General features: G+C 41.2%; 1 protein-coding gene across 2 annotated transcripts in view; it reads right to left on the bottom strand.

Moving 5' to 3' along the window:
• grin2da (glutamate receptor, ionotropic, N-methyl D-aspartate 2D, a) overlaps positions 1-7416 on the bottom strand; it is a 179067-nt gene extending 171651 nt beyond the window's left edge. The window contains exons 1-2 of one of the 2 annotated variants that reach the window (XM_051068901.1): positions 7145-7416; positions 6929-7031 (exon numbers count right to left, since the gene is read on the bottom strand). The gene's annotated coding sequence lies outside the window, so the exon portion shown is untranslated. Of the gene's footprint in view, positions 1-6928 lie in introns of both variants that reach the window. The other variant, XM_051068899.1, reaches the window with a different exon arrangement.
• Between the last annotated feature and the right edge of the window lie 16264 nt (positions 7417-23680).

Raw genomic sequence — 23680 nt, 5'->3', positions numbered from 1 at the left:
GTTCCCAAGCAGGGGTACTCTTACCCCAGGAGGTTCTTCTGCAGTTAACAAGCAGTACATAGAAAAACTGTGTAGCTCAGCTACGTATTCATATCGCCACAGATTTATGTTCAGGGGGAAAATAACAACAGAAATGCTTCATATGGCAAACATTATCAAACAAAGATTTACATGTTGATTTACATGTCAATGCCCCAAACTGGCAGGCAATGAGAAAAGTGACAGACCATCTTCTGCCAATCAAAGTGGTGCTGGACATAGAAACTCGACCAGGCCCACTGCTCAAAACTGGTCAAAACAACTTTGTCAAAACAAGGTCAAATTAAGGAGCAAATTTAATCCACCCCTCATAAATGTATGTTGTAGAGTCATGTCAGTCTTTGGTGAACTCCTTCAGTCTGTTTTCTCGCCTTTGCTATCTTGTCTTTTTTTTCTCACTCGTTGCTCCCACTGAGTCCGAGCCTGCTGGAGACATGCACGCTCCTGACATTGTAATGCATCCACCAAATGGCATATGTTAACTCGGCGTGCATCGATTAACTTTGACACTGCAGCATCTTGTCTCTCATGGTTCCCAGCCACTGGCTCCCTTCCACTACCAGTCCTCTGACTTCTTATCTCCTCCTGTCTTTCTTTCCCCCAGTCTTCTTTTTTCCACCTAAGTCTTTTGATCTCTTCTTCCTCCTTCCCTGCTGTCTTTTTCCCCCTGTCGTTTTAATTTCCTTCCTTCCTCCTGTATTCAATCCACTGTTTTTTCCTTCATTCCCACTTCTTCCTTACCTCTCTCTTTCTGGATGTTTCATCTTCTCTCTTTAATTCACCTCTCTTCTTCCTTCCTCCAGTTTTTGTGTTCTAGCTAATCCTTTCATTTATAACCTACTATCCTTTTTTTCTTTTTCCCTGGTGTCATCCTTCCTTTACTTTCTTCCCTTCCTCCACCTTCTTTTTCCCTCCATCTCATTCCTCCCTTGTCCTTCCTTTTTTTCGAACCCTCCCTACTCTCTGATTTCTGACCCCTCCTTCTCTTCTTTCCTTGCACTTCTCTGTTTTCTTTTCTGCCTCCTTTACTTTTTTTAATCTTCCTGTGTCCTCTCTTCTTCTTGACTCCCCTCTATCTCCCTAACCCCAACCATCCTTCACTCTTCATCCTAACCCCCCCTCCCTTCCTCTGCTTCCTCCCTCCCTCCTTCCTCCCCCATCCCAGCACCAATCACTCCTGATCTGACACTGCAGGCCGCTGGTCCACTTAGTTTCCTCTCCATACTGTTAATACTGGCCCTGACCCTGCATCAGATACGCTGAAGGAGAGTGTGTGATTATGTCTGTGTGTTTGGTTTTTTGTGTTTGTGTGTGTGTGTTTGTGTGTGTGTGTAAGAAGGGGTGGGACGCAGTGGGACACAGGAGGAGGGGGGGTGTCATGTCCGAGCGTGATGAAACACACCTAGAGATGAATGCGGGTCCATTCATCTCCTTGTTCTCAGGCATCCATTCACAGCAGCTGATGGAGCGCACCGATAAAGAGGAGAGGATGAAAAAAGAAATCAACAGATATGAATGTTCTGGATGAGGGAGGGAGGGAACGGAGGAATGAGGAAGAGGAGAGGACATGAATAAAAGGGGAACATAGGAAGGGAGTGGAGTAAGGAATGGTGTAAGGCGAGATATGGAGGAAGGCAGTGGAGGAAAGGAGAATGGATTAAATCTAGAAAGGAAGGAAGGAAAGAAGGAGGAAGGATGAGGAGAAAAAACAGAAGAAAGGATTTATAGAAGTGGGAAGAGAGGATAGCAAACTAAGAAAGGAAGAATGAAGGAAAAACACATTGAGGGAATGAGGTACATATGCAAAAGACATGCAAAGAGAAGAAGGAGGAGGAGGGAGGGAGGGAAGAGGAGAAGTGGTAGAACATGAGGAAACACAGGGAAATGGAGGAATGAAATTGTAAGAAGAGAAACAGAAAAAGACAACAGGATGTGAAGTCAAAGGGACAGAGCAAAAAAGCAGAGGGAAGAAAGGGAGCAAGAAATAAAGGAAGGGAAAAAGGCCAAAGGGAAAGGAAGCTCAAACAAAGTGAATAAACAAAAGGAAACCAGAATAAAGTCGGGCCGAATCCCAGAAAAAACCAACCCAAAATGGCTGAACTCATTTAGCCTGTCGCAGCCCTTCAGTGGCTATGATGTCACTCCCACACACATGAAAGAGAGAGTGTGTTTCACCAACACTTGGGGATTATGTGAATGAAATGAAGTATTCAGACGGCTTAGTGTCACAATTAAATGTGTGTGATTGTGGTGAACAGACAGAGACAAAGAGACAGAGGGTGAGAGAGGAAGACCGACAACAGGAAGAGAGAGAGCGAGGGAGAGAGAGAGAGAGAGAGACACAGACGGACAACATCAGCCTTCAGTCGCTCTGTCTGTCTGCCTGTCGCTCTGCTTCGCCGCCACTACGCTGTGATGGATTGTGGGAAGTGATGACACATGACAACTCCTACTGTTGTATTCAAACACAGGGAGACACAGCAGACCAGGTGGCAGGTTTCACAGAGGCATCTCTGCAGTGGAAGCTCTGATTCCTTTCATTTCTTCTCTCTCTCCTTTGCTTTCTTCTTCTTGCCTTTGCTCCCTCCCTGCCGTCCTTTCTTTCCTCGCTTGTCCCTTCCTGTCCTACATTCAGCCCGCTCTTTCCTACCATCTCACATTTCTCCTCATCCCTCCTTCATATTACAGGTGGTTGATAGCACATTCTTAACTCCAGCTACATTTATCACAAGCTAACAGATGCTGTTGGCTGTTCTAAACTAATTTTACAATCTGCTCACACAGACAACCCAAAAGGCTAAGCAGCTTCATGGCAGTTTAAAGGATAATTGCAGTTTAGCACAACTTGGATCTTATTGATAACATCGCACTCACCAAAGTAATTGTCAGGATCTAAGAATACAGCAACATCGTTCAAACAAAGTCTGACAGGACAAGAAAAATGAGCAGAGAGACAATCAGACAGGCTGTACACGACCAGTTTAACTGATACTAGTTAACTGTTTAACCAGATTATCTAAAATACTTTATCCTGAGGTAAAACTGACAGTAAGTACATATGACATATCGGTGTGCTCAAACTTGGGCTGATCCAAATCCTTCAGAGCTTCAACATCCAAACACCTAGTTTGCACTGGTGTCTGCTATTGTACTTCAAAGTAAGATCGACTTACGCCAAGCAACAGCCCTGCTCGTACTGAAGCAAAACGTCCAGGGAAAGAGTACTCACATTCATCTTGATTAAAAAAAGGCAAATAATTCATGCCCATCCAATAAGCGAAAACAAACATCACTGTGATCCATGTTTAGTTTCAGCCTTAATAGTAGTCATGGCAAAGTACTTTTAGCCTTTTACCGCTGAAGTACAGATAATGTAACGTGTTCAACCACCGGATCATTCTCTGATTGTACATGTATTAAATGAGGTCTGTGCTCCCTCATGTCTCACATTATTACTGTCTCAGTATGAGTAACATTAGCTTGGTGAAGAGCACTTATACACCTGTCTATGTTACATCAGCAGGCTTAAAAACTAGCAAGTTCTCCCCAAACATCCTCTTATTTTATGACGATGATGATGAGAACTAGAGCCACAAACTGTTCAAAAATATTTGAACAGTTTGAAGAACAGTGTTTGCTGCTCTCGTTCAGTGAAAAAGGCAGCATTACTTTGCTTACACATTCATCCACCTGTGGACATCGACTGTAAATTTCATGCTCTGGTGCAGCAACATTGTATAAAGCATGAATGTGCTAATTTCTTACTGCTGGACATCGTGACTCTGCAGAGAGGAGTGGTCATGATCGTCTTGTGACTAAAAGCTGTCGGTCTCAGCCTCCGACCTGATTGTCTCTGTCTTGTCTCGGGCTTGACTCTAATTCCCTGCTTTTCTTTTCTTTTATTCATTTCTATAATGTGCAGCTGCTGTCTGCCTGCTTCTTTAGTTAGCTTAGTTACATCTCTTAGAAGCTGCACATGCATGTATTCAGAGCAGGACTTAAACAGACTGGGGGTAAATTACAGGTAAAACCAACATCAGCTGATGATATTCCCTCATTTGGAGTTGTGACGGTGGTGGTTAGCGCTGTCTAACATGTCACTCCAAAGTCTCCCATAGGTTTTCAGCTAGGTTGAGATCTGGTGACTGTGAATGCCATAACATACAATTCACATACCAAACACTGAAGGCACAACAGGCTACTACTCATTGTGAACGGAGCCTCCAAACAACATGGCGTCAGCCCTGGTGACAAAGGTTTCACTTTATTTAGATTTCATCTGACACGGTGCAGCGACAAACTGAAAGCAACAACTCGTGCTTATTTTGGCGTGTTCTGTGTTCTGTGTTCTGAACAGGCTAAGAAAAAACAAACATAGAAAAAACAACATAGCAACATATCACCAGGGAACAGTAGCAGTAGAAGATGACTGTCCAGAAATTCAGTGCAACAAGAATGTTAATATTAAACAATTCAGCAAAATCACGGATTACATTTTTTGAATTCACAGAAAATATGCACATGGAAATGGTTACAGTTAAAGAAAGATTGTGGTTAAGGTTAACAAACTATGATTGATGAAAGATCGCATCTATGATTAATAAAAAGTTGAATGCAGAATAAAAGTCCAGGATGGCTGTGGATGTTCTGAAATTTGGTGTTAATCAACTCATTCATTCAGATGTTTTGATTGCTTTGTCAGCCATCTCCATATTTCAAGTAAGGAGGAAGTTTTGTGCATAATTTCAGATCAAGAAGAATGACAGATGGTTATGCCCACTCTTTAAATGCCTGACAGCTGACTGACTGCTGCTGGATGTCTCTATATTTACGTCAGGGCTGAGCCAGCCACAGAGGTCCTGACAGTAGCTCTGCAAGAGAGAGCAGATAGATTCAGGGACTTTTCAACAGGTCACCTTACGTCAGAGATCAACATGTTATCTTCACTATTTTTCCTACTGTTAGGGCACTGAGCCTGTCATGGTCCATCCCACAGTGAACCTGTCAGTAGCTCTGATCACCATCTTTATCCTCTTGTTTCATTTTAAGGTGGCTGACATGAAAAAAAAACCCTCCTCATCCACATCACCTTTGAAGTAATGCAATGTGGATGACCTGAGGCTCACGTGATGCCTTGGCAGCGTGATGGCCTCAAAAAAGGGAGGGTGAGAGTGAATATGGAATAAGGCTTGCGAGCCTTTGAGGGTCTCAGCCAAGAAGCCACCATCTTTATCCATCACACCTTGTCCGGCTTAAGTACCTAACAAGAGATAAAATGCCTGGACTGAGCCAAACAGTCCGCTGGCCTCAGAAACAGCATCATGAAAACTCTGCTGCCTCAGCAGTCGACAGACTCAAAATGGTGGAAGCAGGAAAACAGTGCAGCCAAGATAGTTTTTTTTTCCTCTACTACTCGGGGCACAAGGTCATACAAACGTGTCCAAAATGTCAGTCAACACAGAATATAGATTGTTGGGATGATTCCCAGCAGCTCTTGATAGAGCCCTTATACAGGCACTGTAGAGATACTGTTTCTGAAGAAAAAGGAAAAATGCCAGACTAGTTTCTATTTTATGTTCGACATCAGATATCAGAGCAGGTGGTATCGCAGTTTGATGCTTTTAGTGGAAAGCAGTGAGCGATACCTGCAAGCATCGCAGCAAGGGAGGAAAGCATCTCCACACGCTGAACCGCTTGTTTCATGCATCTGAAGCACTTCAGCCAAGAAAAGAGGAGTCTTTACTGCTAATGGCACACTGACCATCAGCTCCCACTCTGCCATGTAACTCCATTATGGGCTCGACCACACAAAAACACTCATACAGGCTCCTGTATAGAAATGGAAGGGATGATAGTGTGTTTACACTACATGACTGGAAATTCAATTCACACTGGGCACAAGCAAAGCGTATAGGCAAACTGTTGAATCAGCCACACACACACACACACAAGTGAAAGTACATTATCATCAGTGCTAGTGGTCTTATTTTTCATCGTGCTTTCAGGAATTTTGTGTGTGTGTGTGTGTGTGTGTGTGTGTGGTTGGGGTGGTGGGGAGGGGGGGTACACTCCTAGCTCTGAATCCCAATTTCCCCTGTCTGTCCTGGGGAGTGATCTTCACACACACAGCCTGCTGCTTGCTGGTGCACCAGCTGCTGATGTGCGCACACACACGCACGCACGCACACAGACGACTGATCCTGGATCTGATAACTGCCCTACAGCTAATAATACTGAATGGGGGGAGAGGGGGTGGGGTGTTGGGAGGAGAGGGGGAGGATGGGGGGCTTGGAAAGATGTGACTCCACTCGGTGCGGTCAAGACAGTCGCTGGAGAGGGCATAACGCACATATGCGCAACCACCGGTTGGTAAATTGCAGAATGCAAATGCCAGCACAGTGAGATCGCAGGCGCGCGGGAGGCATGGATGCGGGTTTTCAGAAATGTCACATCTGAATCACAGCTGCCTGCATCTGTCTGTCACTGACCGCAACTTGTGCTCAGACTTCATTCGTGTGAGAGGGACAGACAGAGGAGGGATGGAGGGATTGCGCACCGGTCCGTACATGTTCGTGCGCGTCTGGGTGAAAGACAGCTCTACGTACATGGCCACATCGGCGTGCACGCGCATCAATGACAGAGGGGTCAAAGCCTCGCGCACCGGCCGGCTGCGTCCTCCCCGGCTCATGGCCCGGGCTGCACATACATACACAACAAGCCCCGGTGAAATGCAGCAGCATCTCACATCCAACAGCCGGAATGTGAAGGGCAAAGCCGGAGACAGTTGTCTGAGACACGGCGCAACATCCTCACCTTCAGCGCAGAAGACAGGAGAGGCAGACAGAGAGAGAAGAGGGTCCAAAATAAGACATGAAAAGAATTTACTCACTGTTTTCAGGAGCCCGACACTCTTCTTCTTCTTCTCTTTTTGCTCTCCGCGTCTTCTCTCCATGCACCACAATCCATCCGTCCATCCCTCCGCTGGACATTTCCTGCGGCATAGAGCCTGATCGATTCTAATGTTGCGGGGTAATGTCCTCGGGATGAAGCGAAAACATATCAACCCCCCCTCTCTCAAAAAAAGCAGAGAATCACGCGCACTCACAGTTTCGACCTTTCCTCCACTCGGCGAGGCTACATGTTGCTGACTGCTACCTCTCTGTCCCTCTCACTCACTCTCTCCTCTCCCGTTATTTTGTTAAAATTCAGTATGTACGCTCCGTCACCTAGCAACGTCTCTCTACCTCCCTCTCTCTCTCTCTCTCTCTCTCTTCCTCCCTCCCTCCATCTCTCTCTCTCTCCTCATCACTTCCTCGCGACACGTGTTGAATGCTAAACTAAGTTGTCTGTTGTGGGATGATGTTTTTTTTAAATCTTTTCCTAAATATTTCTTTCATTCCTCGTCTCTCCTCATCTCCTTCACCCACCCCATCCCGGTTTCACCTCCACCTCTTTCACTCCTCTCCTTCTCCATCCCTCCCTAAGGATGTCCTTCCATCTTTTCCTCCTTTCCCGCACTCCTTCTCTCCCTCATCCATCTATCCCTACTGTTCCACTTCTTCTCCTCTCACCTCCTCCTCTGTTGTCTGTCTCCACCCTTTCAGATTTGACAGGACATGTCATCATCCAAAAAAATGTAAAAGTAAAAGCACAAAGAGTTTTGTTTAACGACAACAATATACAATATAATACAATATGATTTACCACTACATTAAAGTACCCAGCAGAGTGCTCTTGGAGTTTGTTGTAAATGTCTAAATATATTTAGATATAATCATCTATTTGTATACATAGATTATTACACATGGTGCCTGTAACCTGAGGTTTATAAACAACTTAATGACTAATACACACACACACACACACACACACACACACATACACACAGAGAGAGATAAGCCACAACATTAAAACCACTGACAGATGAAGTAACATTTCATTACGATACAATGTTCCACTAGGAAACCTTGGGTGCTGCGATTCATTTGAGTGTTAGTTTGACACGTGCCACCCACCTAAACACTGTTGTACACCAAGCGCACCCCCTCATGGCAAAAGCACTCCCCAATGGCAGGGGCCTCCCCCAGCAGGACAATGCTCCCACCACACCACAAAAGCTGCTCAGAAATGGCTCAAAGAACACGACAAAGAGGCCAAGGTGTTGACCTGAGCTCCAATCTGATCCAGCATCTATTCTGAGGATACTTGCAGTCTGAGACATTAAGGCTTAAAGTGGCATTTTACATTGCATCTACAGAACTGAATTAATTCATTTTTTGCCTGCTCTTCCTCTCACTTTCCCACTTTCCCACTTTCTTTTCCCTCTTCTCTTTTCTCAGCTTGTTAGTCATAACTACACTGTCATATTTTTTTTTTTTTTTTTACCAGAGACAATACATATCCTGTTTCAAATGCTGATTTTTAATCAACATTCACTGCCTTTAAAGATGATTAATGAGCCCCTGTGAAAAACATTTACTTCCTTCCTCTCACTGCTGTTCAAATTCACATTTTGTAATTTCTTCTCCTAATTGTGGCAACAGCAAAACTTTTCATTTTCTTGCTGCTGCTCCCTCTCCTGCCCAGAGGGGGATGGATGATAATTACCACCGGGGTTTGTTCTTTACAACCGAATCTGCCAACTTCTATTTTTTCCTTCTCCCCCCCCACCTTAACATATTCCATTCACATTCTCCCACTGAAGATAATGACAGTTTCAGATTTAGCTCTCAAAAAGAGAAAAATCTTTGGCCAATTAGCCTAATCTAAAATCATTTGTATCTCCACAAATTATTACCTTCCTCTGTTGTCAAAATTACTCTCCTCCATGTGTAATTACCACAAAATATTCTCATCAGAAGACATTTGCATGAATACTGCATCACTGTTATCACTTAAAGCATCGTCAGGCGTTCAGAAGGCATTACTTTTTAAGATTCAAGTCATTGTCAGTGTTGGAGTTTATTTTTAGAAACAGGCAGCAGTAATTTTAGCACTAAAAGGTGAAAAATGTGCTTTCATTTCTCTTTAGTTGGACTCAAACTCTCGCCGTGTTCAGGACAGTAGAGCGTATGAAATGATCCCTGAACCTTGCTTTTATCTTCCACCAGCCCATCATCATTAATGGACCAGTGTTTGTGTGTGTGTGTGTGAGATAGAGAAAGAGAGAGAGAGAGAAATAAAGACAGAAAGAGATGTTGCCAGTGTGTACATTTCCCTTCTTCTCCTCCAAACACTTGTTCTTTCTCCAGCTGCCATGGTACATGTTGTCTTCTTGGCATAAATATAGAAAAGATGAGCAGCAGCCGGCCGCTCGGTCAGTCAGCTGGCTCGGAGACATTTAAAAATAGGCTCTAATTATCAGAGGAAGGCTCGGACGGACAGACAGGCGGCCATCTTGTTTCTTGTTTACGCTGCCGTGCTGCTGTTGTAAATTGGGCACCGGGAATCGACTTCTGGGCTCTAAAAAGCCTGCCTGCCAGCCAGAGTACAAATAAACTGGAGAGAGACTGACGAGGAAAATACAAAGAGGGTAGTGCTCTCACTCACACTCACACTCACACACACACACACACTCTGCAGATTAAGACTCACTACACAGATGAATGCATGGACAAATACAGCCGTGTACAGTATGCACACCCTCATGCTTTTGCATGTACAGTCAGTACTCACACTCCTCCATGCAGACTCACACTTCACATCTTGTTCGCTGACATGTTATTACAGCAATATTTTCTTCATTCAGGGGTAAAAGAAGCACTGAGACCTTAAGCAAAAGTAGCAATACTCCACCACAATAATACTTCATTACCATTAAAAGTATTGGATTCATAATTTCGGAGGTGTTGGCAGCAAAATGTACTTAAAGTATCAAAAGTATTTATTAAGGGAAAGTGTCATTTAATTATTGGTAGTAATAGCAGAAATATAAAATGGAAGCAAAGTAAAAACACTTAAGTTTTCACTTAAGTAGAATACTGATTTTCCACCGCTGCCTCCAGGAAACAACCTGACACTAATATCATCATGTCTCCCTCCTATTGCTGCACAGTGGGTCCGAAACCAGTCGCAGCATCCCATTAGGCATTTGAAGGTCAAAACACGTCTAGACGTCTAAAACTCTAAAACTTTGGCCAAATGTAAAATATCTGTTAGACACTCAGGTCACATGCAATTCATTTCAACTGTAATTTTGTGACATTATTTCAGTGTGAAGCAGTTTCTATCCACGTATTACGGTGAATGCTGTTAAAAAAAAAAAAAAAGTTAAATGTGACCTCCTGAGTAAATAAAGTATAATTAAATTAAATTAAATGTAACCTTGATGTTTATAAAACTAGCAGAGGTTGAGAGATAAAACTTGGCTGCATTTGGTCAAAAAGTAAAAGTTTTCTCTGCTGTTTCATTTCACCATTTATATTTCAACGTGTCAAACCTGCTCCACTTATAAATACACTCACCAAAATTTGATGAACCACCAGCCATATCAACCCTGTTTAAACACAGACGTCCAGATGTATTTTGAACTACAAATGCTTACTGGCTAATCTATAAGTGGCACGAGTTCAAAATGATGAGCGCATTAAAGAACTCAACCTATTCTGCCAAACTGGCCATTACAGCTGAAGAATGAATGAGCCAAGGAAAAAAAACTTTCCTTCATAGACATTGACACAGTTTACACTTTAAAAATGTATCTCTGTACTTTAATGCAGTTTTCATCGAGTAAAAGTTTTGTAGTAAAGTAAAGTTTTGGAGTGTGTTATCTTCAACACTGTATGCAGATACAGAAACTCACACATACAGTGCGCACTTCTAACAGTCCAACCAGCAATTTGTGAACCTGAAACTGCAAGAGTTCAAAGAGTTTTGTGCAAATTCAACCAATTTCTGAAAATATGAGAGACCAGGCCTTTCTTACAAATGGTGAAACCGGGAGAATGCTTGTCAATTTTACCAATCTAACTTGTTTACCGCATAGAAATGATCAGATTGACCCAGAGCAGGAGCAGCAGAACAGCACTAAACAAGTTGAAGCTTTGATACTGTGTCATGCCTCCAGCATGCAGAGAGAGAGATAGAGAGAGACAGTGTGTGTGTGTGCGTGTGTGTGTGTGCATGTATTTTCTACATTCATTCAGCAGTTGTAGGCTACAACTGTGGGAAAATTACCTCTGCAGCTGGAGGAAATGGGAGAATGAATCACATTCAACTGAGTAGGGAACACACACAAGGAAAGGCCAAAGTTTGGACTCATTGATTAACGGTTTTAGATAGAAGCCTTTTAGTGCTGCAGTGAAAACAGAACTGTAACAGCTGATGAACCAAACATCACACCTGCTACAGGACACAGAGGAAACACTGTATGTGTTAGACAAACTAATGTGACAATATTATTACTTTCCTTTGGTCTGGAGGTTGGGAAATGTCCATGACATATGTGTGTCCTTTCACTTCGCTGCCGCTGACGCAGTGTATGTTGATGGGTGAGCACCACGGTCTGAAAATAGCCTTTCCCTCTGACCTGCAGGATGGTTTTGTAATAACATCCTGTATAATGTGTGCTGTAATGCTCTCACAGATAATGATGTATCTGTGGCTGTTGGCAGAGGGAAAAGTCTGGGAAACACTGCTCCTGCGACCTGCGCAAAGATCAGAACCCTGTTTTGATGAATGGTCAAAACAGAAGCCATTAGGCAGATGTATTATTAGCTTCAGATACAGTATCTCAAGGGGTTGTTTCCTCACTGCAGCTCTGATGATCTCATTGAAAGATTTGGATGTTTGACGTCAGAAAAGTGCAGTTGTTGCACATGATTTAAAAGCTGCTGTTAGGAACAGGTCCTGCTGATGAACTTTAGATTTTCTTAGCTCTCTTCCTTTGGATACATGTACAATAATTTACATCACATTCAATATTTTTAGCAGTTACAGTGGAGAGCAGTGATATGGTGAGCATCTATGTAACAGCTGTTTCAATATCATTTCAGTAACTACAGGTCAACATGTAGTGCTGCTGTACATCCTGCCCTGACTTCACTCTGTCCTCCCCCATGAGCATCTGTAGTCAAGGGTCTCCTCCCCTCTCTCCTCCCCTCTACACCCCTGAGCTACCTCCACATCCCATGCTCTCCCCCATTCCACCTGCTGTGACTTCTTCACCACAACCACCTGCCCTTGGTAGGAAGTGTGTACTGTCAGGCCCCATGCCTACTATAACTAAAAGTTCAGAACATTTTATTCATCTTTTTGGTCTGCAACATTGGATCCAAAACTTTATGAAGGCTACTTGGCTTGGTTTTATTAGTGATTCTGAATCTTTCATGACTCCATGGGAACTTTGGTTTGCATCGTAACAGGAAAACTAACTCAGTAACTTAAACCTGCAGTGAGCAGGACCCTGCTCAGAGCCAGCATCCTGGCTCTGAGCCTCATAACCATGTCCCTGACAGTCAGGTTCTGTTGCTGCTGGACCTGGGTTCATCTCCCACAATAGTACCTTCATTCCTGTTGGGACCACTGAATTGCAGTGTGTAAAACCTAAACTTACAGTCCACACAGAAACAACCTCATCCCAGGTGAAGCCTCTTATTCCATTCACTAAGCTGAAACATCCCCTTTCTCTTTCCTTCATCCCATCCCAGCCATTACAAAGGACATACACTCAACCCTGTACTCTCCTATGGTGTTTATGTGGAAGAGGATTTTACCATCTCTGACCACGAAGCAGTGGTCTTCCAGGTACTGCTCATCTCTCCTGACCGATTGTTTCTGTCAAGCTTTTAATGCCTCAAGCCCTTTTTTAACACCTACGAACATCAGGGCCTCACTATAGAGCAGCTTGTCAGTGTTTTAATAGCTCCTGCACAAATACTTTAGATTCTATAGCTTCTGTCAGACACAAAAAGTCAACATACTCTTCACTACCATGGTTAAAGGAATAAATAAGGAAGTTAAAGAGTGATGACATAATGTTTAACAGTGTAAGAGGATCTGAGGATGGATATTTAAAGTTTGGTTCTTAGCCTGAAACCAGCAGGTCGGACCAGGCTCTTGTTTCCTGAGGCTTGATCAGCTCAAGTCTCATTTCATTCATCTTCCATTTATTTATTTTTGGTCAGGAAATCTGAGCTTGTGAAACCATTGTGTTAAACAAGTCCACATGGTCCCCCCTCCGGCCCTGCCAGCACTTTCTGTGACATTTAAGAACTTGTCAGTTTGCCCCACAGTGGTCTAAAGAGAAGTGAAGAAAAAAATTTACATCATGAGTGTTTTTGTCCTTACAGCAGGGAGAGTCCAAGGTATGGAGCAACTTTGACATTACTGCCAGCGGTGACAGGATGTCCATAGGGTTTGTTAAATGTCAACAGGGCGACAGGTATTGGAAAAAAGCGTGTGAGTGTGATCCTGCAAAAGCATATGTTATTGAATGGATTTTACTTTAATCTGTTTCAAGCTCATTAAATGCTGCTTATGTCTGGCCTGATCTTTAGATATTAATTAATGCATTTAGTTATTATTGAGACTGATAGAGAACATACAGTTCACCTCAGTGTACAAATCATCTTGTTACCTGTTGATTAATGAAATGTGGTATTTGGTATATTCATACTGTGAACCTTTATAAAGTACCTTACGTTAAACACAGAGTGGTAAAAAATAATAATAATTTAACGTCAATCATATAAAAACAAAATTAACAATGCATCGTGATAAAAGACGTAAATAACGAGGAACATTCATTTGTGTGAGATTAAGGTTTAAGATTAATGGAAACATACGAGAAGATCGTCATCTCAGGATAAATCACTGCAACTTTTGTTGTTGTGTTTCTACATAAAGTCCCAAACAGAAAATAGTGAGACAGTCTTATGGTGCAATAAAAAGACAGGATGTGGAGATGAGGACGGATGAATGGATATAGAAAACATTTTACCTGTACAATGGCTGGATTTGTGTCCATCTAGCCAGAGTCTTTTCATAACCTTAACAAAGACTTATTAGAGCCCTGACACACAGTGTATACAGTCTGATGCAGTGTGATCCATTAGTAATGGTTCAGTGGCTCAAAGGTCATATGATATGAAGTACGGCACTGGGCAAACAAGATAGCAAGTCAGGCCAAAATAACTTCTTTATCTCTCATAATCCAGAATATGTTTGTGTTTATATCCATTTCCATATGTAACCTCACAAGTTCATGAGAGATATGTCTGACTGTGGTGAAGTCTGTAAGCTAGTTACAGCAATTCAAGTCCACCACTAAACTCACATAGCATACTCCTCTGACTGTAACATAAATCAAACACACACTTGTATTCATGCAGTTCTTATGCTGTCAGTGTTCTCATCTGAAAGGTATATGCCTTCATTTCAAAAGCACCAACTCTATAAGTTCTGAGTCACGTTCTCTTCGGGGAAATAATATCGTCACTCCCCGTTGCCTGCAGCACTGAGCTTGTTGAGGCCTCGTTAGGAGTGACACCATCAGGTTCATATTTAAACGTGCACAGATTCATACAATAAGCTAAACACTGCAGGTTTTCCCTGAAATGACCAAAACATCTCTGCTGCTATTGGTCAGCAGGCGGGGGGGGAATGTAATTCACTGAAACCACTCATACTGAGCATCTGAATCCTGTGTTCTACCATAGAAAGTGGGTTCAAACAAAGCATGTAATGAATGCAGACGGTATAGCTGTGTGTGTCTTGTCTGTGCCTAATGAATAAAAGCATCACATTACCATAAGCTAATCCCAAAGCTGCACATTTATCATCTTGAAAATTTAGACAGCAAAGTGAAAGTCAAAACAATCTATTCAACTAACAGGGAAATGAATTACCTTGGAACTCTGCCACAGAAAACATGAATGCCTTCTTGGCTTATTTTAAAGGATTTTCCATCTATTTAGAGATTACATGTACAAATTAAAACAGCACTGCGTTTTTTTTCCTCAGAAAACACTTTAAAAATCCTTGATGCATGTGGCATAACTATTGTAAATCATTGTTTAAAGTGTGATTACGTTTTTTCTTGGTTTTCAATTGATTAAAAACAATATTAGCTTTGTTCTGGCTGAGTAAGAGTTATAATTGACATTAAATGCATTAATTTGTTGTGAATGAAAGACTGACGTCGGTCGCTGTGCAAGAGGTTTGTTGAGTTCTGTTTTAAAGAACCATTTTCTCTGTTTCCATTTTGGAGAAAGACATGAATTGTTTATCTCTGAATATTATAGATTTGATTTTGAGATTTGCTTACACAGCTGCTGTGGAAGCAGAAATAATCACACCTGGCTTAGAGTTAAACAGAAGGGCAGTTGCCAGTTTTATTGGCAAAGAGTAAAAAGTTTAGAATGATAAATATTAAAGAGTGGAAGAAGGCAATGTTCCTAAGCCTTGTGCTCGCTGTCAACATCCACACTGTCACTATCTGATAAGGGCATAATGTCAAAAACATTTACTTTAAAACATTAAACCTTTAAGAAAAACCTTAAACCTTTAAGAAAAACTTTAAACCTTTAAGAAAAACTTTAAACCTTTAAGAACAGATCACAAATACACAGTTTCATTTTTTAAATAGGCTCAGTAATTTCATAAAACTGGCTGGGTACAAAACTTCCTCAAACAGGATTAAATAGTGTATTTGTTGGGAACTATTTTCAGCTGCGTATTAACACACATTTGGTGCTCCAGAGAGTATTTATGTCAGTAGGATGGTGTATGTGAGATAAAACAAACTACTGTGTGTGTGTTGATGGAAATAAAGGAACATGTCACCCAACTCAACAGTGTGGCTCATTGATTTGTTTCTAATCATTTTTAGACAGCAGAGCTCTATGGCACCGAGGAATAAGATACAGTGTATCAGGCTTTGGATAAACACAATACTTGTTAGTAGGATCAATTATTATTGGTTTTGGTCTTTTAACAGGATTTCTTGATATTAAGAAAAATCCAGAATATCTGCAGCCTTATCATTTAAAATCAGTTATGTATTTACATTTGGTGCTTCTCACCAAAACACACTGTGTGTATTCTATTCTTGAGGCCTCAAATTAATTTTCTTTCTTGTAAGACATTGGTTTTGTCTTTTAAAATATTGAAACCTGCCTTGTTTTACATTAAGTCAAACATAATTCATGTCTGTATCATGACACACAAACAGCAGCAGCAGAGTACGGCCTCAGAAAAACACAAAACCTATTTTAGCATTTTAAATACAGACAATATTTATCATAGAGCTATTATGTTGCACTGTTGCAATTGTTTGTATTTTTCCAGTTACTTAGTATAAGATTATTGCTTCCTCCAGAGTCTGTTGTATTTGGTTAAGAAGTGCTTGAGCGGCTTAAAACCCCTCTGTAACATAGTTTTATTTCATTCTAGTTTTAATTATTTAGAATACATTAGGAATCCCTTTTGTCAGATAGAATGTCGTTTTAGATTGAATCTCTTTATGGGATTTTGAACATTAAAAATCCTAATGGGATCTTAAGTAATTATTCAAAGGTTATAAATCCTCAAACATAACCCTCTGAATGGAAATAAGGAACATTTTATCTGCCATCTGGGTGGTTCCCCTGGGTAGGGATGTCTTCAGCAGGATAGACCTGGCTGAAAAATCAGTGACAAAAAGCCATTTGTGAAAACAGCATGTCAAGTGCTCAGAGAGGCAGCAGCCGAGCAGAAGAATGAAGCCGAAATATGTCGCGGCCAAACCAAACACAGGCAGATTCTCCTCAAGTCTGCCTCAAGATCCTTCATAATCACTTTAAAGTCACCACGGGAGCAGCTCCAAGAATACCACCATCACTAACACGCTTATTCACCAGATCAAATCCCGTGCTGCTCTGATCTATAGAAATGTCATCAGAATGAGTAAAATGTCAGCTAGCTGCTGGTTGATGGATTATATTTTTTATTTCTGCTTTTCAATACTTTGAGCAGCAGGGCTAAACATTAGCAATTATCAGCTGCACTGATGAAATATGGCTCCATGCTGCCTCTTTTGTCTTGTCAATGGCAAATGTCATTTAAAGTGGTAATCTATGATGTTATCATGTCAGCTTTGATACTGCAGCTGATAAAACACAACAAGGATTCAATCTATATTCAGTTCATTACAGTTTCCATTCTTTCTTCTAAACAATCTGTCTGTTTGGTCTGAAATCCTCTGGTGCTGTTTCCCAATTCAGCAGTAACTGGAAGTAACTGAGTATATGTATGAGGTACTTCAAGTACTTCAAGTTTATGTGACTTTTACTCCACTACAAGAGGAATATATTGTACTTCACTACAGTCATTACTGTACAATTACAGTCCTTGATTGAAGAAAGACATTACACACTAAAGGGAGTGCATTTACCCTAAAAACTCTATTCAACCTCGTTCTGTATCTCAGAGACTTTAAAGTTACCAGTTATCCTTTAAAACTGCATCAAATTTATTTCAAAAAATGAGAAAAGAGAAAAGGTGAAAACACTGAATTTTCCATCTGATGTGTTGCTATGTGGACTGGTGTATGAAGTCTGCGCGTCATGAGTAACACACTGCAGAAGGTCATCAGGCAGAGAGAGGACACACTACAGATGGCTTCAAGTGCACAGAAGGGACTCTGGAGCCACAAATGCTTCATTTGACAAGTATAATAAAAGCACAGGAATCTGTCAGGGTGGTTTTGGCAGACTTACAACATACAAGAATGACTAGACCTCACAAGCTGAAACATGACTGATTCACATTTCAGGCCTGATGTAAAAAATCTGCACTGAGAATCAGGAATACTTATACATAACTGATTAGTTGTCCTTGAGTGCAGCTCACAACTTTCATGGAATAAACCTAAGTCTCAAATCATGTAGCTATTTTAGCTCAAACTGCAACTGAGACAATATAGACAAAAAATGAAACCAAAAAGAACAATTAACAGAAAATTATGGAATAAACACAGAGAAATTGGTGAGAGTAAAGAGCCATCACACTTCAAATAAACTACCTGAAAACTACCTCATCATATAAATATTAAGGTAAATATTAAGGTGAAATGTCCACAAATTAACTTAATCTTCGTACTCAGCATCACTCTGCCTTTACTGTAAAGGGACAAATGAAGCTCAAGATGCATTAGTGCATCACAAAAAGACAGTCAACACCAAACAGGGTTTTTCTTTGTGTGAAACCAGCAGTAGTTAAATGCAACTAAGGACAAAGTTTAGTTAACAGCCTGCGTTGGAACAGAGCAGCACTGACTACTGCAGGAGAAGGTGGTAGTGACATCATGTGAATTAAAGATGCTATAAGATGAAGAATACCTGCCCTCCTTTGGGATTATAGACCAAGAAATATGCACCACTGTGCTTTTTTTCTTCACTGCAAAATGTAGAAATTCATATTCTGTGTGAATATTGCACAATCAACCACATAGGAATGCATGATGAATAGCAGGAAGTCAATGAGCCATTTCCAATTGTTTATTACCTGTAAAGGTTTGTGGTTTCAGTTAGTTAGAGTTAACGTTGGTTGCTGGAAATTAAAACAATATGGTTGAGTTTAAGATGCACTGCAGAAGAGCTTCTTAATTTGTACCTTAAACCTGTCATATTTACATTAAGGTGAATGTTACATAAGGTGAAATGTTTTAAGTATAAGTACTTTTAACGAGTAGTCCCAGTTGCCAAGTGTTTTGGGATTTTACAGCATATTTTAGCATCATTTAGCCTGTCCCATTAAGTTATAAATAATTAAAAATAAGCAAGTTAAGGCAGCCTGACTTCACACTTCCACACAAGTGTTGAGAACACAGTAGATAGGGAGATCATTTAAGGAATTTAAGCTGTTTCAAGAGCGTTTTGTGTCCTAGTGATGAGTTTGTTGGTCACTGGTACCAAAAACCTTTAACTGACAATAAAAATGAACCCAGCAGATTATGTATTGCTCATGGTGTTACTGTTGAAATGACTTGTCACGGTGCTATGTGAATGTCAGCCTGCTTACTGTTTCTACTCGTGTCTCTAGTCCCTGGGAGGAGGGGGAACAGATACGGTATCTCTTACTTTTCACACATAGTACATGCTATTTGCCATTTCAGCTCATCACAGTCATTTCACACAGTTGTACGAGGCCGGGCTGTTCCCAGGTGTGAATGCATGTAACAGCATTAGAGTGAAGCAGAGCGATGCATTGGAAAAGTAAATATATGCTCAGTCAATCCTCCTTAGATAAATGAAGGAAAAAAAAAATCTATCTGCAGTCTGAACATACAGTACCTGTGTATAATCTGTGTTATTCAATACAGTCAGACCCAGGAGAAAACCTATAATTCAGCCAACTTTGATTTGGACCCGTGACCAGCGTGCTAAATGAGATTCCCTCCAGGCAAAGAGGGAGATTTTTGGACTCATAAATCCTCAGACAGGCCTACTCCGCTACAATCAGTCAACACGGATCAATCCACATCATGGTTGCCGGATGAAAAGCACATATCTAAAAAAAGTGTTTCTCTGTAATCACCAAAGGAACTCTCATTTCTCTCACTGATGCCTGCGTGTTTTGGAAATTTACCTGTGAGGTTTTTAATAAGTTTCGGGGATCCGAGGATCAGAAAATTTGGAGCTGGAGGTTTTCATGCCACAGGTACCTGCAGGATGTCGTCTAAATCCCCAGCCTCAGAGGACGTCGAGAGTGCGTCTGGCGTGCATGCCGAGGCGTTTCTAATGAGGCATATGGCTTCAACAGCTCTCTCCAGCTTGACTGTGATTTCACCATGTGGAGGGGGCTCAAAGCTACTTTAATCACAGAACATGACAAGGTCCTGGAGCAGAAATGCTGTGTGCTGTGTAAGTGGGCTGACAGATTTGTAAAGTCAATGTGAATGTCAATTTCTACCTTCCCTTTCCTCCCATTCTTAATTCCTTAAGTTAATATTTCTCTTTTCTTTCTCTGTTCCATCTTTCCTTCCAACACTTTACGAGCCTGCTTTGCCTCTTGTTTATTTTCTCCATCCATCCTCTCAATCTTCTTCTTTCTGTTAAGGAATTTACACCAGCTCTGTGTTTTAATTTATTCATTTCTCTTTGATTCGGGTAAAGAAATGATAAGTAAATTACTTCCTTACGTGTTGGAGGATTTGTATGCTGATGAATGTGTTATTTTGAGGCCACTGTGTTTCTGCTTGCACGATACCAATATGCATACGCACATATTAAAAAGTGGAATTCAGGCAATTAGGATGCCGTTTGCAAATATGAAAATGTAATCCACTGCCTTTGATTTAAGGGTTCCTGTGTGTGTGTGTGTGTGTGTGTGTGTGTGAGACACGGTCCAGCATACCATGCCCTGGCACAGTATGAAGCAATCACACTGGTCAGACAAACTGGACTTTGGGATTCAAACCCTTAGGTGAGAGAGAGGTTTGGGTTTAGGCATGTAGTTGTGATGATTACCATAATAGGCTAAGGATTAATTACATAAATGTCCTCATAAGTATGTGTGCGTGTATGTGTGTGTGTAATTGAGATGTTAGACGCTGCAAAAATAAGAACCAGTTTGACAATTATGCTGCGAGCAAACTCCATCAATGTCTGTCAATTAACCATTGGCGCTGCCTCTTCTTTAATGAAACTCTCTCTATTTCCCCTCCAGCCAACGTCAGGGAAGATGGATTTGATTTCCAATGAAGTGGTCATGTCCCTGACAGATTGGCTCTGACGCTTTTTTGTAATACTTGGCCAAGATGTGGTCACAGTTGTGGATCTAGTCCAGACTTGGGCAAAAATACACTGACATGAGCTTTGAATAAAACATGAGGCACGCTTGATTTGTCTTATCTTGTAAGCGGATACACGCACTTTTTTAGGCTGTTTCAGAGTCGGACGGTGTGGAAAAAATATATTAGGGATGCATCCCCCGTATTGATTCGCACTGCCTTTGCATAATTAAAGCCTCACCTGTTTTTCAAAGCTTAATGTTCTTCTTTCAACTGATTTTCTCTGCTTCGTCTGCATCAGTGAGGATCACAGCTTTTACCTGGATTTACTAGAGAAGGTCGAACCCTTTTGGATGATTAGCACAGTTGTTGCATACATTTTGAGCGTTTCATTAACTCCACTAAACCCATGTAATCTTTGCAGCTTCTCCTGTTTTAGACTCTACCTTGTAAAAACTATGGTCAAAATGTTGGTGGTATGATAAAATGACTGGAGGTTATTGTGCAGTAGAAACCTGCAATGACCTTCTACAGAAAATCTCAGTGTGCATTCACTGTACAACTCACGTTCATTAAATTAAAACTATATATACAACCTGAAATGGCCATTTTAACTTTCCATCCCACTGCTGAGCAACTTCAGCTCACCTCTGACCTACTGTACCATATGCACCATAGCAGATATACAGTTAAACAAGCAAGAGTGGTCAGACACACAAACCACTTCACAAAGCTCCAGGCTTATTAAATTCAATTAGAAGGGAAACATGAAGGCAAATGATAGAATTTTTCAAAGTCATATTTCAATGCTCTGTGGACATTTAAAATCTTTATCCAGTGATTCAATCTACTGATATCAACATGTTCCTGTGTGTATCCAGCCAACAAACAGAAAATGTAAAACTCCCATAACTAAAACTACATTTTTGAGATCTTCGCATCAAAGAACTGACAGCTAATGTCACAGTCACCTTGGTTATTTCAAAAAACAGTGGTGAAAAGCAAGGAAATCCTCCCATTGGTTATACTTAAGTCTACTTTTCAGTCTGGTCTCATTCTTGCTTTATGAGCCTCCCTACCCTTCCTCCACACAGCATTATGGGTAACTTTAGTCATATAGAGGTTTAATTTCAGCATGATTGTCACACCAGAGACCAGGATTCTCATCCGGACTCCTGTCTGTGGTTTGAGTTAAATTTTCCACATTATGTTAATAGAAAATGCAATCCTGTCACAATTATATTTCCATAAGACGTATTTGCTGTTGCAGTTTCGCAGTATAGGAACTGAATTTTTAGGAGATGGGGTTTCCCTGGAGCTCCTCAGTGAAAACCTCTTCTACTGAGCAGCCTGGGTTCATTTCCCTGCTCAGTGGCACTGCCACTTTTAACTTTTTACTGTGGATAACCCACATTCTTCAAGCTGCTGTGGGACTCAAACGGACTCACTTTCAGTGATAAGCTCGTCTCTCTAACCTCTGAGATGAACTGAGCAGGAAAGAACAGAAGAAAGAAATGACTCGGAAAAAATAAAGACACGTGCAAGATGACTGCATTTCCCTTAAGGAACATGTGTCTTTGCCATTTCACTCCTGTAGTCTCACTCGATTCTCCCTCTCAACAAAACAAAAAAAAAAAAAAAAAAAAAATTTTTAAATCACCCAGTGCTGTTCTCTCCTCCTGTCTTTGGTCGCCTGCTCCCCTGACGCTGCTGCTCAGGATGTTTATAGATCTGAGAGGACTGTGAGGATGTGACAGCCACGGGGGATTCAGGCGAGAGCAACTGAAATGGAGAAGTCTCTACTGGAGCGACAGCTATAATGGAATCACTTGCTGTCTCAGTGGAATAATGATCGCAATTAGTGCTGAATAAAGGGGAGATTACTGAAGGAGCTGCTGTTCTTAAGAGGATGTCTGGTTTTCAGCAGGCTTCTGTCAGTTCAGCAGCCAAACATCATGTCATCAGGAGAAAAGACATTTCTTAAAAGTATTATTATTTTAGATTGATAAACATGTCACCATTCCACTAACCTGAGACCCTGTAGATTAATTTCTCAATTCAAAGTCTTGGGCCTCTACAGTCCTCAAAATGAATCCAAACACCGAGGGCTCCATCTACCAACATTAGATCTTATTCTCTCTCTTGTGCCTTTGGTTTTCTTTTGATAGGTAGCATCAAAAACCAGCCATAAAGGATTTCTGACTTCTCACTTCAGTTACTTCTCACAGCCACCTGGAGCTGCGAGTGTGTGAAGTTGCCTTGAAGTTACTGTGTATGCTCAATCCACTCCAGCCCCCTGTGGGTCAATTATTATAAACCCAAGACATCAAATATGTAAGAGGTAAATTTTGGGTAAAACTAAGCACAAGACACTGAAATGCTTGATGTGCAGGTTCAGCCATTAAGAAATATTAAGTCATGAGAATATTTCAGTAAAGTTACTGTGCTGGCCTGTGGCTACTTTCAGATTCGAAAGCTACATTAAGGTCTGAGTTTCAGGGGGAAATCAAGGTGTAATGGTTATTAATCTAATTATTATTAGTCTAATTTTCAAACAATCCACTCCTGTATGAAGACTGTCCTTCCAGGACAAACGACAGCATCCATCATCTCAGCAAGTGCATCAAAACAAGACGATCAAGTCCTGCTTTTAACACAGGACTCAGCATGACGGTGATTTTTGTGATTTTATTGTAACCAACCAAACATTTCCTAACCTTAAAGAAATAATCATTTTAACCCAAGCGACAGTATTTCCTTAACATTAACTAAAGTGTCCTGACAATTGTTATCATCAGATCAACTTGTAAAGCAAACAACAAATTTTATCTGTTCATTTGGAGGGCCATCATATGTGAGACAGGGTCCTAATGCTGGCTTGCTGTGGTCTGTAGTCGCCCTGCTGGCTCTGCCCCCTCACACAAGTTGCAT

Source organism: Lates calcarifer, linkage group LG3 (genome assembly GCF_001640805.2).
Source record: "Lates calcarifer isolate ASB-BC8 linkage group LG3, TLL_Latcal_v3, whole genome shotgun sequence".
NCBI lineage: Eukaryota > Metazoa > Chordata > Actinopteri > Centropomidae > Lates > Lates calcarifer.
Note: the sequence above shows the minus strand (reverse complement) of the source record. Positions and strands in the feature narration are given on the sequence as shown.